General features: G+C 43.1%; 1 long non-coding RNA gene across 1 annotated transcript; it reads right to left on the bottom strand.

Moving 5' to 3' along the window:
• Positions 1-430: 430 nt before the first annotated feature.
• LOC135579880 (uncharacterized) lies at positions 431-10,606 on the bottom strand. The gene is made up of 5 exons (XR_010473750.1): positions 6,244-10,606; positions 5,928-6,144; positions 4,946-5,061; positions 855-939; positions 431-759 (listed from the first exon to the last, which is right to left on the bottom strand). It is a non-coding gene; the product is annotated as an uncharacterized LOC135579880 (long non-coding RNA).
• Between the last annotated feature and the right edge of the window lie 4,894 nt (positions 10,607-15,500).

Below are 15,500 nucleotides of genomic sequence, written 5' to 3' on the forward strand. Positions count from 1 at the left end.
TAGTTATTACAGACGTGTCTCAGCTATTAGCACATCATTAATCAACATATCACAAATACAGCAGCTTTTTTGCTATTTCGGGCCCTTCTCCAAGAGACTATTCTAATTGTTGATAACTACTTTGCCTATATTATTGTGATGTGCTTTGTTGCTATGTGTTTATGGATACAGTTTTCTCCCACTCACATCATGGAAAATCTTATTTTGTCAAAAAAATAAAATAAATTTTTATTTATCTTTATCAGGGAAGGGTTTTTTTTTCAGGTCCAGGATAAGTTTCCTAGTTAGACATAGGGAGTACAGCCCAGAATATGCAGTGCTAACCTGGGAAGCAGCAGACTAAATTTTGCTTTATGTGTCTGATGAGACAAAGCAGCACTTTAAAGGCAGCTTTCCAGACCCCATGAAAGGTTGGGATTTATTAGGGTATTTGCTCTTATGAGTGCCATTCTCTTCCCCCATTCTCATTTGGGAGAAAACCAAAACTTTTCCAGGAATATTTATGAGAAGACTACTACAAACATGATACAGAAAAACTGTACTACAGGCAAAACACCATTTGGTGTTGATTAGCCTTAATTACAACAGTGCAATCAAAATACTGTTGCCACTGCTCTGAGCCACGGTGGAAGCAGTGTAAGGATGTATTTGGGAGGCCTGTTTCACAGCCAGTTTTCCCCACCTGCCTGTTGCATCTCCTCTCTATGTTACATTTCAAGCAGGATGCCTCAAGCCTTGGCCTCGGTTTCTTTATTCCAGCTGTGGGAAAGAAAGACAAGGATCTTGTTGGTAAGTGTGACCTTACATCAAGCAAATCATGCATCTTTCTCTTTGGAAATAAGCATTTGGCTCACCAGTTTTCAAGCAGTTACTCTCCTACTTTTTCGGCTTTCTCCTCCACTTTACTGTTAAATATCTCATGGTTAATTCAATTGTGACCTAAAAAAAGAAAAATAACTACTGTAATTGTTTTTTGTATTTCTTTCCCTGCTCCTGAGCCAGGAGGCGAAGCTTTATGAGCTGACAATTTTTCCCTCCTGCCGCCCTCATGCCCTGAAGTTTGCAATAAGCATTTGCCTCAGGATTTCGTGCACTCAGCCCACAAGAGGTGCTTGGTCTCTTACACTATGCACATGATGCTGTCCAGGTCTGCACACTGTGATTCCCAAGAAGACTGAAGCCAAGAATTGCATCTCAGCTGCTGATAGGCAATCGGTTCCCATCAGCTTTCCAGCATGCATCCCCAGAGAGTGATTCAGGGCTTGAAAACTCGTGCCAAAAGCCAATGGCTCAAGACAGACAGGAAACAGAATGGTTTCTATTTAACAAGGAGAACACTCCTGAGACATGCTGGGATGAGGAGGAGGAGGGAAGTGCCTTTCCAAGACTCTGCCGTGGAAAAGGAGGAACCGTCGGCGTTAACAGGGCTGCCTTTTGTCTCCTTCACCCTTGACTTCTTCAGGTCCTTTAAATAGAGAAGAACATAAGCGACAAAGGAGCTGATTTTGCTGCCCTCGTATTTCAGTCTCCATCACCATAATTCCAAGGAAATCCAGATTAGCACCTTTTCAGCAATGTATACTTTTATAACAGGACCCTTGAGATACATTGCTTCTTCTGCCATAAAAGCAAATGTCAACTTAAGAATAGTTAATTCTATTGACTAGAAGGGAGTAATAGCACTTATTTTTGTTCGCTGGCAACACCTAACCCTTTAAATGATATCAGATGGGCATGAGTCAACAACCTAGCCCTGAATAGTGTGCTGCTCAGACTGCCTATAAATATATTTTACTTTTCCTCTTTCATATAAAGTTAGCTCCTACAACAGCTACTCACAGCCAAGGGGTCTGCTGGGGACAGACAGGCATATGCCTGGAACAAGGGGGCACTGAAGTAGCTACATTCCCTCCAATCTCTTCCTGCCAGAGGGGCCACTAAAAATACAGTAGCCACTGAGTTGCTTTAGCTGTCATTATGGCTGGGTGGTGCGGGAGCAGGGAACAGCAGCCAAACTCTTTATATCTTCTCAGTCTCAGCTGAAAAAAAGCTCCAAAGCAGATGATAATTAAGCCCTTAATATTTCCAATAGATTTAAAATACAGCTATTTTTACCACACAGGCACGCAGAGCCAGGAACACACACTGCACACAGACAGGGAGCGGCAGCTCTGCTCTGCCTGCTTAGGCAGCTTCAGTCTTCACAGTGGTACATCTGGGAGATGGAGAACTTAAATGAAAGTTTGCTTTAGTAGAGTTTTCATTCAAGCTTTAGGTTTTTGCCAAGCCAGGTGATATTGAGAATACTGAACTATTTTAATCAGCTACAGGAAAAAGTTGTATCACCTCTTTTTGAGGGGGCACAATAATTTCTAGTTGGAACTCAAGGAGCAGGTCCCAGGAGCAGTGAAACTGAAGTTCAGTCTTTCTCCAAGAACTGGGCCCAGTCAAACATGCTTAATGGCCCTCTGGGCTAGGAAGTGATGTAGCATTGTATTCTGGGCTGTCTTTCCTCAAGCCAATGGAGAAGACAACCATAGGCAGCTAGGTCAGCCTGCGGTGGATTCTGGTGGGAGTCTAGACCACAGGTTGTAGATACTACACCCACTCAACTGGTGAATGTATCCTCGTACTTAATGTGACTTGAATTCTGTATGTAACTCTGCAGCCTAATGACAGAGATTTCAGTTCCAGCATTGCTCCTGGTGGGAATTTTAGCAGAAGCCCATTTTCCTTAGGGCTAATGTCACTGTCTCTCACAAGAAGTCCTGATACTTCAAGACAAAATTTCCTTTAACTGGAGATCACATATCTGAAAAGTTCATCAACTTTCATTCAGATTATTTCTTTTATATCTTTTTTACACAATAAACAGAGGCAGGAACATTCAGGCAAATTTACAACAGCTCTCTGCTCCCACATTATGTGCTGAAATTAATGGAGAAAACTTTATGTTCATTTAGAGTCTCTTGATGGGATTTTCTTTCTTATCTTTAGAGAGACTTCCGGATGGTGACTGCTGAAATCTTGGCTGCATCTGTAGGACTTTACAAAACTCCTGTTGTTGCTCTAAACCTGACCCATGGAAATTGAGATCATTCACCACTGATTTCAAAAGAAGTGGGGTTCATAGGGTGTTTTGGAAAAATCTCATCTTACATCCCACAGCTGTTAGGAGTTTATGAAAATCTTGTCCTCCATCACAGGCTATACATAAGAGATGAGATGTTTCAAAAAATGTCCCGTGGAAGCTGGGAATGACAAGGAAGAGGCTCAGATGTGGTTAGGTTAGAAACTGCCCATTCCTCATCACACATTAGAGGGTAATGAAGGTCTATCTTGCATCACAGTGCACAGCAGAGAATAGAAGCTGTCAGGGGATTAACATGACATGATTTTGCAACATGCAACATAAAAATTCTCATTAGGTGAGCCAGCAGAAATCAGTCTTTGTGTCAAATACTGTGTGTACTGGGGCAGGGTGACCAGTTCAGCTGGGAGTCTAAGTTTGGTGACTGACTCATCTCTGTCTCAACCTGTTGAATGGGACCCAAACGTTTGCCCGCTTGCTTCCACAGAAATAGATACACATATAACAACTTCAATCACAAGGCAAATTTCCTTCTATTGCAGCTCAGAGGAGGCCAGGTAGCACCACAGAATATTAATCACTCACAATGTATAGTCTGTGGGATTTGAAGAGGCACAGTCATATTTCTTAACATTTATGCTTTTTTCCTGTCCACAGACCACGTCTGAAAGGCATTTAAGATTTTCTCCATTAGTCAAAGATTTCAGCAAGTATCTGACAGACTTGTACAAGGGTGAATAGCAGCTCAGCGAAATACTGCTCTCAGAGAGCTGTGCACGTGCCGTACAATCAGTTTGTGCATCCACAGGAGATATGAGCCTTCCATGCAAGAAGCAGACTCATTGCTGTCTGAATATGCTGGGAAATCCCAGCGCAAACAGCAGCCACCTTAGGAAGGGAAGGATCCATGTTGCTGGAGATCATCAGGTCCAGCACATAAGGGATTACACAAACAGCCAAGAAATCCCCAGGGAGCTGTGGCTGGCACAAAGCTACTCACTATTATCAGCCCTAAGAACAGAGCTGAAATGAACGAGCATAGTGCACTCATGCAATAATGTAATGTAACATACTCCATGCAATAATGGTGCTCTGAGACACTGTGGATGGCACATGTGCTCCCACCTGGGCCAGATTATCCCACCTTGCTACAGGATAGTCTCTCTGCTGCAATTTGCTGCTACATACTTGTTGTCCTCCACACTTAGCTACTTTCCACTACAGTTTTGACACAAGGCACTGCATGTCCTGTAGTCATAAATTCAGAGACTAAGGCCAGAAGGAAGTATCACGTTACCTCAACCAAACACTGGCTTTAATTAAATTATCCTTCATCATGCCTATCTTTCACTCTTACACTGAAGTCCACAAGGGGTGAAGAATCTACAAACTGGTGAAAAGATCTATACATAGTCCAAAGAGTCAAATGCAAAAGAAAGGTCAGTAGAAATGTCTTCTTGTTTTACTCCAGGGCTAAATCTCCATCTGCCATAATATTATAAACACACAATTGCTTTGGAAGCTGGTAATCACTGACCCTGAGATCCACCGACAACCACAGACCTAAACAAAGGCAAGGCAATGTGTCTTTCAAGTACCTCAGCAAAGGAGAAAGCCTAAATGAAGCAGCAGGATGCAGGCATGTATAAGAAGGAAGACAGAGCTTTTAGTGCACAGAAATTGCTGAAGAGAGCTGGAGATTTCTGACAAGGAAACTGTTTGTTTCTTTTGAGATCATAGCAACAGGACATCACGTACATGCTGTGTAACTAAATAACCATTTTTCCAAGGAATAACTCGCTCCAAATAATACAATTAATTTCTCCTCTTAATGGAAAAAAAACCTTTACAAACCTGCCAGGCCAGAGGGACAACACTATCCTCATCCAGCACATCTTCTGTTTTTCCAAAAGCATTTCCCAGCTTTAATTCCAAAGCGGTGAGTCCTCTCATTCAGATAGCTGAGCGCCCTGTTCACGAGATACATAAATCACAGATAAGCAGGTGACCTAGCCAGTTGTTGGACACAATGCAAACCCCACGGTTGTTTGCTTTCAGCCGCTTCCTCCAGACAATCCCAATGGCTGCTGCTGGGCACTGATCCACCAGCTCCTGACCCATTTTCAGTTCAGATACAAGCCATTTTCCCACAGCAGCTTTGCAGGTACCAGTTAACTTTGCTCTGGTCTCCTTTACCTCTTACAGCCCAGCAACCTCCTAAACCTAGATTAAGACCGGGAATTTCAAGAGGCTGGGAACTCTGCTCCAGGTGTTGGCTGGCTTCAGCTTCAGGGATATGTCACCAGAAAGAGTTCCAGGTTACTTCCCATCTTGTAGTACAGAACGTATTTATCCTCTCCGACCACCTCTTCTCCATGCAAAGCACAACTGAAGTTATTTATACCATACCGTACCCTGTCTCCCCGAGAATAAGCCCTATCCCAAAAATAAGCCCTAGCATGATTTTCCAGGATTTTTGAGGATGTTTGAAATAAGCCCTACTCCAAAAATAACCCCTAGTTACAGTTCATTTAAAAAGTCAATTCAAATAGTGTCCAGGAAGCTATACATGTAAAAAAGCAATATGTTTTGGAGCAAAAATTAATATAAGACCCTGTCTTATTTTTGGGGAAACAGGGTAGACGGATTGCAAGAAACTGAAGCACTTCAAACTTGTGTGCTACTTGAATAATGCACAGAAAATGTGACCTTCTCCAAGACTAGCATTTCAGTGGGAAAATAATTGCTCCATGCAAGTGGTTTGTCCTAGTAATTAGCTCCTTCACTGATTAGCAATTTCAGCACTGGCTCAGAAGAAACAAAAGCAGGGACTAACCATAGAACCAAAGATAATTTGGTGTAAGCTGGCACCATTTTGTTGCTATCAGTCTCGCTATCCAGTGAAGGGTCTGTGTGTGCAGGGAACATGAGGTGTCAGCACGGGCAGATGGCAGAAGACTTCCCAACAGGAAGAACAAATTCACAGTCAACAATGGTCACACTCCAGTATATTTCTGTCTGCATTTCTTCTTCCTTTTCCAGCTTCTTTTGGCCTTGCAAGCAGGAAGAAATAAACATTATAAGTATCACATTAACTTTTCATTGTATCATTTCAAGTATTTTACTTCAAGGGCTTCTTTGGAAATACTTACAGACGTGTAATTCCCATTACAGACTAAGCAGCTCCAACCCTGCTAAATAGAAAAACTCAAAGTCATGCTAATCAGAAGCTTAATTGAACTCTTCTGCTCAGCCTGGAAATACACATTCTTGTAGGTGTATCTGTGAAATCTCAAAAATTTTAAGGCAGAGACATAGTAAAAAAGCATGTTAGAACCTGGATTGAAAATTGCTGTAGAGTGGGACAGTGTAAGGGGGAAATATCATATATACCAACATTGAGCTTCATCTTTCTCAGCCATCCACTCACAGTCACTGCTGTAGACATGATGCTGGGCAAGATGGACCCTTGGGCCCATCTAATACAGCTCTTCTTATCAGGGTGGATATCATCACATCTGCAAGTAACAGTATTATAACAGACTAAGAAGAACAGTTAAAACATCATTGATAATTTTATAGGAGACAAAGACAGGGTAAAGGTAAAGACAGAAACTTTGTATTTCATTTTACAAACATTCCCACTTGGTAATTAAGCAACTGATGCCAATGATGTCAAACGAGTTATGTGTTGCAAACTCGGGGACATGCACGATGTTTACTTTCTTTCTTTGCTCCATGATACTTAAGAAAAGGACATGCCACAATGTTGGTTTAAGTGTACACTGAACAGACATTGCTCTCTAGTTGATACGTTTGACACCTGTGATGGTTGTGAATCAATTGTAGAAGTAGCAATTAGGCACTGAAAGTGCATACTATTAACATGCACAATTTAACATCCTCAAAGTGATATAATCTTAGCAACACCCTTAAATTCAACAATATCAGTTTGATTCTTACCTCATCTTCCATACAAATCCAATAAATACATAGTTTAATGGAGTAAGCCCAGATGATTATATTAAAAAGAGACTTGAAGAAGTTTTTGGTTGAGGTTTCCATACTGTATCCAGATGCTTTCAAGACTTCATAAACATGACAAAACTGTGTATCCAGCCTTAGCTCTGAACACCCTCTTCTTAACAAAACAAAAACTTTGAGGAAAGCAACTTCTTAAAGAAAATCTTGAATGCTCTTGGAATATAAACAGTGGCACTTTTTTGTTTTAAGTTTCAGAACTTCGGGTTCTGAAAAATCAGAATAGACATTTCTCAGTAGATATAAAAGCATTTTTCTAACTGAACATACTGGTAAGAATGTGTTCAGAAAAGCCAGAAACATTTAGAAGGACTTTTTAGTGGCTGCACTTGCTTTGGGAAGCTAATTTATTTGAGCCCATTTATTCATAAACACAGCAACTTGCCACAGACTCTCTATCTTCATTCTTGTATTCAAACAATTTTGAAACAATCATGTGTCATGTTCTTCAATGTGTCATTTACTATTTAGGTACAATTAGAGAAAAAAAAAATGACACTTTGGAGCGTACAAAAATAATTGCAGCAAGCACAAGCATTACAGGAGCAGGTTGAAACGATAGACCACGTTGCTATTCAAGAAAAATGATTTTGAAACAGGAAGGCAGAGTTCAGTTGTAAAGAACTTAAGAAGTCTAAGATGAAAACTGCATCTCTAGGTGGGAATAAGCTTGTTCAGGAACTGATCCTTTAACTCTCATCCAAAGCACGATACCAGCAGGATGCTCAAACTTACACCTAACTTTAAACATAAATGGTGTCACTGGGACCAAGGCCTCCCCTCTGCCCTGCCTAAATGTCTTGTTAAACTCAAAGCAAAGCTTCTCGATGAAGACTTCTCCTGTCACCTCTGCTCAGAGAAAGTGAGTCTGCCTCAGCCCTTTGCATCATCTGTGTTCAGCTTCTTCACCACGCTTCAGCTGTGGCCATGTGAAAGCTCAGTGTTAACATTGAGCAATACCTAGTGGCTGCAGACGCCCTTTTTTTTTTTGGCTTAGGAACCAGCCCTGTTATTTGATCTGCTCTTATTCAGCATTCCCATTGCCTGTGCTAGACCAGGGAAGGAGTGTTTTAGCTCTTCCTGCAGCGTTACTCAGAGGGTCGTTGGTGTCTGAGTCATGGCTAGTTTGGAACTATGGTCTGCGTGTGATTAGTCACTGGAATTTGGTGGGAGGCTATATTTAATAGCACCCTTCACTTCAGAGAAATAGGGAGCCAGAGAATTTTTAAGGACCACAGATGCATTATAAACTCTTTCCACAACCACAGAAACGTAGCCAGCAAGAAAACAGCCAAATTAGCAAAAGAGCATATATGTAGGCAGGAGGGCTGTACTGTCCTACCCTTATTCTGTAACACAAGCAGAGCTTTAGCCAAGCATCACATCTCCTGGCCAGCATCTACAGCAGCACTGCTGCCCTCTTGCTGTGGGACCACTTACAAGTGGCTCTGCAAGCACTGGACATCCTCACTGCCTTTGGTACCACACATAACAGGATGAGACACGCTTAGAACAGCACCTGAATGCATGTAGAATATGTTGCCATTCAGATAAAGTGCTCGCTGCTCTGTCTTCAAAATGCAATATAAACATACAGACTTCTACCTCAGTGCCTTGGTGAATTAAATTAAAAGGCAAAGAAAGCAAGAAGAAGCGAAGAGCATGCTGTCAGGACAGCATCAGGACTAAACAATAAAACAGAAAAAAAGCCTAAAAAATTCCTAACTGTTAAAGTGTGTGCAAGTAGGAAGGAATAAAAGTCACACACATGCATAGGCTCTACTTGCTCTTCCAGCACAGCTGAGATCTGAAGCACCTTTGCTTCCCTTTCTCCCTGACCACCAGCAAACAGTTTTGCTAGAAAAATAAGGGCCTTGCAGTGAACTCAGCTAATGCCAAATCTCTGCTTTCCTCTAGTACTGTCACCAGCTTCCCCCAAGATATTCCAAGCTAAACAGATGAGGATTATTGTCTGTTCACAATCCAGCTTTCCCATATGAAAGAGAAGGAGAACTGTTACAACTCTTTGTTCCACAGGGGCCACTGAAGACGTAGCTGTTAATTCTTGGAGATGCTCAGATGTAAAACAGAGACTGGTGCTCAGCCAGGAGTTACCGCAGTCAAAGGAAGATTTCAGTGGAGTTCAGGGAACCCAGTGCTTTTAGACCTAAACACGAGAAAAAGCGATTGGCACTAGCAGTGACACATCATAGGGGCTTGATGTCACAGAGAGACATCTCCCAGTGATGAAGCTTGTTCAATATTTTAAACAAATTTGAATTGTGTTTAGTCTGGAAGTGATTACTTTGCTTATTCGGATGCATTTGATGTTTGGCCACACACTGCAAATATGGTCAACTGGCCCAGTTCCAACCAAGGAAAAGAGATCACAGCACCATAACGAGAAGTGCATTACATAGGACTGAATAATATATCCACACCATAATTAAAATCCCACAATTTAAACTGTGGAGCCGATGTTTTATGGTGGCTAGGACAAACATGATACATGTTCTCCATTTGCAAATATTGCAGTGTTTCAGGATACATGGGAAAGCAGATGTTTTTAATAGTCTGAACCCTTAAAGAAGCTTATTCCTCCAAACTAGCTACACGCAGTCAGGAGTGAGACACTGCTGCAGGAATGGGCGAAAATATTCCATCTGTCTTTACTCCAGTGGAAAATATTTATTCCGACCAAAACAGATATTTTCACATTAAAACGTATTTTTCTCCAAAGCAGTCAGATTATCAATTAGATGCAATTTAAAAAAAAACAAAACAAAAACAAACCCTATTTCCTTACTTTTTGGGTTTGGATGGGTTTGTTTGTTTTTTTAATTTTGATTTGTTAAATCTAAAGTTTTTCCAGTAACAGTTCTTAAGAAACCACATCTGGGGAAAAAAAAAAAAAAACAAAAAAACCAACAAAATCCTAAATTCTCCATCAGTGCTACCTACTGTGCCTCCATTCTTCTGCCACCCTTACTAACACACAGTAAGCCAACAAATGCTGTTCAGCTATGTACCCACTGTGGTGTCACCCCAGGTGGCAGAATCAGGCCCAGGTGTAAGGGATCCCATGGAACTCCTGTATACTAACTTAACCCTGTTTGAGAGAGTCACTGTATGCACCCACTAGCAAGGGCTTTTCTTTGCATGCGGACCAGAACAAAGAGGGGACAGGTTTGGACAAGTTGAACCTGAACCTGAGAGTGGGAAAAAAAAATGATGAATCTGATTGTGTTGTTTTCTTCTATGGCCTTACATCAAGGCTTGCTTTCTTTTCCAGCCTGCAATGGAGCACTGAAGAGTGAAATTACAAGGAGCCTCAATCACGCAGTGCTGAAGGCACATGGCCCCAGTTGACTGTATATGAAGGTCACAAATGAAGATTTGTGTGCTGCTCAGATATCAGTTGTATAAGCAGCTCGGAGAGGTTCAAGAAAACGTAAAGCTGCCAAAGAGGATATGTAGAAAGGCAGGGAGAGACAGCAACATTCAGCGGGTGGGATTTTTCAGGCATTTGTAGGAGCTGCACAGCTTCAGTGACACAGGACATGGGTGCGCACAAGTGTGGAAAGGACTACGCATTAAATCAGGCTTCCTGGGTGCACTACCAGGTTACAGAGACGAGAAGAAAGCAACAGTGAGCACTACAGAGAGCAAATCCCATTTATTCCCTTTCACAGGCTCCCACTAAGCTGTGCAGTGCCACACATGAGAGAGGTGCTTCAATTATCAGAGCAGCAGCTCAGCTCCTTGGTTAGCTTGGACCAGAAGTTTTTGTCTGGAGCAAAGTGCAGCTGGATTGCACAGGCATCGGATGGAAGCAAGACAGACATCAGCAAGGCCTCTGTCTCCCAAACCTCAAGAAAGATGCAATTGCATCATGTGAAATCCCTTCAAATGCATTCTCTTGCTTTCCTTTGCAGTGACAGCAAGGAGGGAGGAACTGGCAGGGTCCCTGCTCCCAGCTGCACACTCCTAATCCAGCCAAATTTTTTTTTTCCATTCTCATTCCCGGAAACATTTGCTGTGGAAGAAGCCAAGCTTTCTACTGCTTCCAACTCGAAAGAAGCTTCTTCTGCATCATCCATTTTCTACCAGCTGTTTGAGCTCATGACCAGAGTTAGTTCATAAGCAGCACTGGGGAGCTGCAGCACCCTGACTCCCTTTGCTGCACAAGCAAGTTAGGTCCCGTGTTGGAGTACAGGCTGCCTCCTCCATTCCCAAGTACTTTGGTCTTGCCCTCTCTTCTCTACACGGATCAGCTCCCGCTTTTCTCCTTTGGGTACCTCTTCTAGCCCCCCAGTATCTGCCAAACTGCTCCGAGTTTCCCAGCAAAGCCCCAGCCTGTCTCCAGTTCAGAAATGTGCTTCCCTCACCCTGCCCATAGCACACCAGGCATGGGGGAGAACATCACCTCACCCTCGGACAGCCAGAATTGCTCAGCAAGACCTGTCCTCTTCCTCAGCAACAACATAAGATATTGTAGATGAACTGGATGTTACTGTAGGCAAAAGTGTCTTTGAACGTGGTCCATCAGCCCTAGAGTCACCTTGTAACTCAGGCTATGAGCAACTGGCTGAGCAGGTGTAAAGGCAGACAGACCCTTAGGGGATGAGGGTTCTCTTTTCCACATTGCCACTTACCCAATTAAAGGGTTTACAGAAAGAATCAGCTCCTTTCTCAGGTCTTCTCTTTCCTCCTCTCTGCTCTTTCCATAGGAAAGATGGCACAAAAGAGGAAACATCTGGTCCTCAGGCACTGCTATATCCAGTCCAGTGTCTGAAGAGCTCTCTTGGATGCACAGACTAGGACTTGCTGACCAGCTGATGGTATTTTTACCAGGAAATTGCACTAATTACTTTGGATAAGGAACTGGAGCTGTTGGGGAAGGACACTCGCTGCTGCTGCTCTGTCAGGGAGCAGTGACATCCCAGGTGCAAAACAAAGCAAGCAACCACTGATATCACCTTGTCAGCTCAGTCTCACTACAGCAAGCCTTTAATATCTAGCAAGACAAGCAAAGATAACGTGACAAGCAACTCTTGCCTACATGATCTGTAACCCAGGAAAACACATCAGTTGCCCTGTCTCCCAGCTATTCACCCCATTTGCTAAATTAAACCTTAAGTGCCAAGTCGTATTTTCCAGTCCTGCAAACATTTTCCCTCACTAACCAAAACTAAATAATAACGGAATGAATAATTTTTCTCCATCGCCCCACTCCTGAATTCCTACTCTACAGCTCCTCATCAGGCCTGGTGCAAACTAGAGCTGACTGTGAAGTTTGCAACATCCGTGCAAAACGGCAGGGGTGGGCAGACATATGACATGAGCTCTTGCAAAACCTCCAGGTCCCAAAGAACTGACCCATGTGATGCTGGCTGCTTCTTCAGTCACTTCTTTTGGAGGAACTGCGTGGTATTTATCTTCCTATGAGGCTTACTAAAAAGAAAAAATGAGGAGCTTACAAAAAAACAACCTCAAACACTTTGAGGAGGAGGAGGTTATTTTCTTCGAAGGCCTTTCATTAATAATCCCCTTAATAACAGGTTTTATTTGTTTGTAAATGTTCCCTTTCACTCAGTCATTTGATGGCATCTTTGGCAGCAACAGCCCATAATTCTTCATAGCATGTGTGTATGTCTGCTGTTTGAAGCAGACCTAATTAAAGCAAGACTTGTGGTTGAGGCTCTAGCATTTAGTTTGGTGCACAAAAAGGAAAGGAAGGCATCAATCTTTAAAGTAACAGTACTCCTATTAGCATGGTAGCTCACCAAGACACAGAAAAATCCCAAAAGATTTAAGTCACCCATTTGCAAAGTACTTACTCTAATCTTCCTGAAACTACCCTGGAAAATGTACATGCCCCTCCTGACTACTGGATGCAAACCCTGACCCTAAGACCTTTCTATCTGTTCATTTCTGCATCTTTATCCACTCTTCCTAAGCAATAAAACAACTGTAAATTCATAGGGGGAAGTAAATATTATAGAACTTCTTACAGAGGCAGATAAACAGAGTAATAGAGCTGATTTCACAGCGATTATCTGGGGAAAAAAAAGAGTAGTACATGGTGTTTCTGGGAATCATACCTAAAGCTCTTTATATCATATCACAGTTTGAACAGAGAGGAAAATTGTGCCTTTCTACCAGATCCTACTGACCCAACTGCGATGCACTGAAACTAGTGAGCTGCAGCTTCTACACTGGTCACTTTGGCGCCTGGACTCTCTTGGGTCTTGCAAAGCCACAGTGGAAACTTCATGGTGCAAGCAAGGTTGGAAGCTGAAGGACTTTGGAACATCTCCTGCAGTCCCATCTGTTCTCTTGGCCTGGCTACCCAGGAGGCTTCTGGAGAACAGCATCAGGACCCCAGATTAATATTCTCATGAAAAATTTGAGTAGGAGGCCTGGCAAGTAAGTTTTCACTCTCCCTGTGATTCATGAGGAAGCCAGACAAAGAATGTCTCAATCAGCAGACAAATGGGCTAGGCTTAGTGGCATCCTTAATGGTGACATATTTCTCCGCTAACTGCCAGTAGTGTCTTTACTAACTGCCAGAACTAACTGGAACGGCCTCTGCAGAACAAGAGTGACTTCTAGTGCAGTCCAGGGATATGGCAAGGATTATTGCTTGGCATTATCCCTACATATGTTTGACTTCATCAGCCTGTGATGCCTAATGCAAATTAGACTTAATCTGAACTACGAAGTGCCTGTAAAATTGCTAGGGTGTTGCTGCCCTGGTGAAAGCCAAAGCCTGGTCATGTTCCATCTTATGGACACACAAAGCCAGGGCATCCAAGGTAAATTAATGAAGAGACAGCACACACATGGCTGCTCGTGGCAGCAGTAAACTGGATATCCTCACTTAAGAGCTAATTTGGCCTTTGCAGAGAGCAGTCTTTTCAATTATGGTGATAGATATACCACAACCTGGGTTTCCTTACTTACCAGTTTAAGAGCTGAGAGTGCTGCTGTCTCTCTGCCTGATACTCCTGACTGAGGCTGAAGCATCTCCTCTCCACCGACCTCGCTGTGATTTGAAACCTGGACTGGCATCGCAACCAGGAACAGAAGACAGCCTGGCACTCCCTGCACCCCATGACCATGAGCTGTCCTCACCATCCAGCTGCCAGGCAAACAACAGCAACTGGACAAAGCAGACCTGCGTGCAGATCAGCTGCTGAGCAGCCCTGCTCAGGAGGTGCTGCTGCATCCGGGCAAGGTAGTTACGCCACAGCTTCCACAGCCCAGGACCCTCTGCAATTCCCTCTGCTGGAGAAGAGCATAAGCACCTTCTGAAATCACGATGAGAAATAACACGAAGAAAGCATCTCTGGCTCAGGAAGCCTCCCAGCCACAATTGCTGGAGATCTGGAGGGTATCTGTGGGAAGTATTGCTATACACATGCTCCATTTTTATGCTCTCGCCAGACCTCTAATCCCAGACCACACTAGAACAAGACACCAAACCAGGCAGACCTGTGATCTGACCTAACAGAGCCGTTCTTAAATGTAGAAAAGTTTCTGCTTTCTCCTATTATCGGCTCACGCTAATTTTTGTATCTGACTGATGAAGCTCACACACAGCCTTTGCAAGTAAATGCTTTAACCTAGCCTCTCCCAAGCTGTGATATGCAAACTTTTTATCAATATACCTTCACTGGTACCCGGTGCTCCCTCGCTGGTTGCTGAGACACGCACAGGTCCTTCTGCACTGATGGACACAATTCATCAGGGATTTTTACAGTCACCTCCTTAGTTGTGTGACCAGGTTAGTTCACATAGCATATGTCAAGTGTCACACAGGGTCCTGCTTGTCCCTCTTGCTCAATGGCAATCTGAAGGAAAGTCAGGCAGATGATGGCAGCCTGGTTGGTCTAAAAACTAAGAGCCACAGTCCCATTATTCCTAGCACCACCTTTCAGAGTCCTGTTCTCTCTGCTCACACGCTTAGAGCGTTACACAATCTTCAGCTAATAGCAAAACCAAAAAACCAGTATGCTATCATTTAAAGTGTTTTTTATCAAACCGTAGACAGAGAGAAATAGAAGAGGACAAAATAAGAAGATCAAAGAAAAGCAATGGAGGAACCGGTTAATACAGTTCCTACTTTGTGCTGCCTTCATGTGACTGTGATGCCAGTTGAAAGCTGCTGGTAAGTGAACCCAAGAGGGACGCACCTCATCTGAAGAGTGTAGGTTCACTGGGGAGCAGAACACACAAGTTGGCCATAACTGCGTGTGGCTCTTCTGTTCGTACAAGATCAAATTCTTTCCCGTACACGTAGCAGCCTTTGAAGAATCACAGTCCCTGACGTCACCCAGGAGGCACGATGCCAGATGTCTTCCTT

Source organism: Columba livia, chromosome 7, assembly GCF_036013475.1.
Source record: "Columba livia isolate bColLiv1 breed racing homer chromosome 7, bColLiv1.pat.W.v2, whole genome shotgun sequence".
In the NCBI taxonomy this organism is placed as follows: domain Eukaryota; kingdom Metazoa; phylum Chordata; class Aves; order Columbiformes; family Columbidae; genus Columba; species Columba livia.